The sequence below is a fragment of the Octopus bimaculoides genome, chromosome 8 (genome assembly GCF_001194135.2).
Source record: "Octopus bimaculoides isolate UCB-OBI-ISO-001 chromosome 8, ASM119413v2, whole genome shotgun sequence".
Classification (NCBI taxonomy): Eukaryota; Metazoa; Mollusca; class Cephalopoda; order Octopoda; family Octopodidae; genus Octopus; species Octopus bimaculoides.
This window is the reverse complement of record NC_068988.1, coordinates 86,951,561-86,955,639: the sequence shown is the minus strand read 5'-3', so window position 1 is coordinate 86,955,639 and position 4,079 is coordinate 86,951,561. Positions and strand designations below refer to the sequence as shown.

The following is a 4,079-nucleotide window of genomic DNA, read 5'->3' as shown; positions in this document are numbered from 1 at the left end:
TGAATATAATAATGTGTGAATATAATAATGTGTGAATATAATAATGTGTGAATATAATAATGTGTGAATATAATAATGTGTGAATATAATAATGTTTATGAAAAAGTGGACAAGCTGGCCGGTTAGCTCAGTTGGTTAGAGCGTCGTGCTAATAACGCGAATGTCGTGGGTTCGAGCCCCATACTGGCCAGCGCGTGTTGTTTTCAATTTTTGTTTTAGATATGCATTCACCTCCTTGTGGATCATATTCGAAGAGCCACTCCATTCATAGTTGTTAACATATTTTTTACGAACACCTCTCTCTCTCTCTCTCTCTCTCTCTATCTGTCACACTCTCTCTCTATCTTTCGAAGATGTGTTAATGATATACATATTTTTTTTTTCAGTTCTTACGTTGAAAATACATATTTAAATTATACATTCCATTCTTTACTGACCAAAACCTCTCTTGAGGTAGCAGAGGGTCTCATCACAATGATCATGTTAGTTTCGAGACAAAGATATATAACTTATGCAAAAGGAATCCCAAATAAAATAACGCACATATCATAGGTTCGAGCCCGATACTGGCCAATGATTTCAATTTTTATTTTATCTTGTATATATACAAATGGTTCTGACTCGCCAGGCTTGACATCTTTTGTCTAACTCTAGATTTGTCTTGGTATAATGCCAAAAGGACTCAAAACACTGAATGTGCGTGAGGGCTTGCACAACTAAAAAGAATTCCGGCTGTGATTCCCAATATGGACGTCAAATTCATGCGATAATAATTGTATTCCATCAAAAATGATGATATTCATCAGAGCATGTCTAAGTAAACTTTTTATTAAAAAAAATGTTTTTTTCGCCTTCCAACAAAACCTTCAAATACTCATTGATGCCCTCCATTGGTCTCTTGTATAATTTCTGAGGAAATATTTCGTTTCATAAACGTTCATCTAAATCCGGGAAAGACTCCATTAATAACAAATTGACTGCTTTGAACCCAGTATTTTTTTAGATATTTTGAGTCGTAAATATGCATAAAACTGACAGTCATGTACAAACTGAAAGCTAAAGGTTGGGCAAAAACGTCAAGAATCGCTGAAGCTAATTGGTGTTCGAAATCTTCAGAGAAATGGAAATTACTTCCAATACGCTGTCACAAATATTGTCCTTTTCTATTTCGTAAAACAAAATGAATACAAAACAAAATAAATGCACCACTCCATATATCTCTATATGTATCTCTGTAATCACCTTTCCTTTTTCTCTCTGTCTGTCTGACTCCGATTAAGTATTAAAAAGAAACTGACTGCAAACACGTTCAAGTGTACATCACATCGTGTTCACTACGATTTTAAAGTAAGCGGAAGATTTTACCGTTTATCTCAGTTGGTTAGAGCTTCATGCTAATAATGCAAATACAGTGTCTTCGAGTCATCTACTTCCCAATGGTTTCATATCTTTCGTTTTCTTTTAGGTATATTCAGTATGGCTTTACTAGTTGGATGTTTAGAAATTTGCACCAGTCCTTTTACTTCTTGAATTTTGTTAAATGTGAAGGATTCTGATTGACTAATGTTAACCAAAGTATGTTACAACTTGAAAAGTCTCCTAACATTTTTTTTATAATTAATTTCACCAAACAAATGAATCTCATTTTCGTAATTAACATGAAAGAAAATCTGCAGGGAAAATTTCAAAGGACAAGCATTAAAATTATGTAAGTAAATTTACCGAAAAATCAAAGTAAAATCCGACAGAAGCTGGAGTGCCGACAGTAGCACACGGAAAATTTCATAAAAAGACCATACACATCTCCCTCATTAAGTCATCCCTATAGGTAACTAGCAATACAGTACGTTCTGATGACATGTTCAGTATTTCAAGTATAACAGCTGAGGTACGTCGTTCAGATGTACTAAACTCAGCAATGAAAACTACTCAGAAGGTAGTTCGACGACTTGCATATCGAGACACGACAGCCAATAGTTACATGTAAGCAACGCAATAATCCCGAACGATTAATGAGTTGTACAGAACAGAACTAACGAGAAGTGGTGTTGTTGTTTCTGCAGATTCACACGGACCATACGAGTCTATTCCATTTTTTGAAAGGAACCATTTGATTCTATCAATATGATTCAACATGTAAAAAGACTGACATTATTTCCCGTTTCTGTTGCAATTTTCTTCAATGATTTTCAGAGCCATTTCCTTTCACTTTATTTACGACAGTAAACCACATGTTAAACAAAATTTTAATAAATGTTTGATAAGAATTATATTTCTATGAAGCTGAGGAGTAGTTTCCGCCCGAACTGAGTCAGTGTATACGAAGCTACAGAGTTTTAACTACATCTACCATGACAGGCTTGAGAAACGAGCAGCCTGCAGATGTCCTGGATACCAACGGTCTTATTTCTCTAACTTGTTAAAAACTATATACATTTATATAATACACTACCAAATGCCCCTATGTCTGTCTATCTGTCTGTCTCTTTGCCTGTCTGAGTGTCCTTCCAGCTATCTGTCTATATATCGTATCTTCTGTATCTCTGATCCACCATCTCCGTCAGTGTTCTACGTCTGTAACTGCTTGTCATTCTCTCATTCGATCATTGTGTCAAAACTGAAGTCGACAACATAATCTGTTAACAACCAAACTGTGCCGTCTAAGTTTATTAACATGTGTGAATATAAGAAAGCGGAAGATGGCCGGTTAGCTCAGTTGGTTAGAGCGTCGTGCTAATAACGCGAATGTCGTGGGTTCGAGCCCCATACTGGCCATTGCGTTTTGTTTCCACCTTTTCTTTTTCTTTTAGATATGTATCCGTCTCGTTTTGGATGATGTCCGAAGAGTAAACTCAAAGCATTCATAGTTGAGAACACATTTGTGAGATAACTTCCCCTCCCTTCTCCCACTTCCCATCTCTCTCCACACACACGGGCGATAATTAATGCATATAAACACTGCACAATATGTCAACCCCAGTAACAGTCTCTACTTCTCTCTCTCTCTTTCGCTCTCTCTGTTTCTCTCCTCCCTCGCTTTTTCTCAAGTGTAACAGATTGACCGTGGACACATGCACTTCTGCTGTTGTGTCTACATAATCTTTTCTGGTACAGTTATCTCGTGTGGCACTGTTGGTTAGAGCATCGTGCTTATAACGCGAATATTGTGGGTTCGATCCCTAAACTGAACAATGACGTATTTCATTTATTTTTTATTCCTACTTTTTTTTTTTTTTTTTTTTTTTTTTTTTTGTTCAAAGTATATAATTAGACGATACATTCTAGTCTTTACTGACCGAAACCTCTCTTGTGATAGCACAAGTCTCACAATAATGATCATGTCAGACAGGACGTAAGGATACATACCTTATGCAAAAGGACTCCATAGTTAAATAACGTGTGTGTCGTGGGTTCGATCGCTATACTGGCCAATGACTTCAGCCTTTATTTTCTTTTGTTTATACAAATGGCTCTACTAACTGGATTTTTAGAAAGTCGTACGAAATGTCTTCCGTTTAACTCAGTCCAGTCTTGTCTTGGGATAATCCAAAAGAACTCAATGCAATGGATATGTATGAGGGCTTGTAGGATTGAAAAAATTCCACCTGTGATTCCCCAATATGAATGTCAAATTCAAGCGGTAGTAATCGTATTCCATCAAAATTAGGGCATTGTTAGAGCATGTTTAGGTAAACTTTTCTCTTTTTTTGTGTGTACCCTCAAATATATCCAATAACGTTACTCTGGTATATCTAATGGCCGTTTGAGCAATGAGTTCGTAGATGATTAATGCATTATATGGGTGCTGATGAAGGAGCAAAAACTCCTGAAATATGGCATATACACCCATGAACCATTTTCGTCACCTTCGATCTCATTATTTGTTTACGTCTGACGTCTCGGAAACGAAAGGTCGTAATAAAATCAGTGCAGGCAATAATTTCCGTAGAAAATGTGTAGAGATTACTTTACAGCGTTCAGTATTTCAAAAATAGTAGCTGAGGTATACCGTTCGGATGTACTCTACTCGGCAATGAATGCTACTCAGAAGGCAATTCAATGGCTTACATGCCGTGACA

At 36.4% G+C, this 4,079-nt stretch overlaps 2 non-coding genes across 2 annotated transcripts; both read left to right on the top strand.

Moving 5' to 3' along the window:
• The first annotated feature begins 116 nt into the window (after positions 1-116).
• Positions 117-190, top strand: Trnai-aau (transfer RNA isoleucine (anticodon AAU)). Its single transcript has one exon. It is a non-coding gene; the product is annotated as a tRNA-Ile (tRNA).
• Positions 191-2,701: 2,511 nt separating this feature from the next.
• On the top strand, positions 2,702-2,775 carry Trnai-aau (transfer RNA isoleucine (anticodon AAU)). Its single transcript has one exon. It is a non-coding gene; the product is annotated as a tRNA-Ile (tRNA).
• The last annotated feature ends 1,304 nt before the right edge of the window (positions 2,776-4,079 follow it).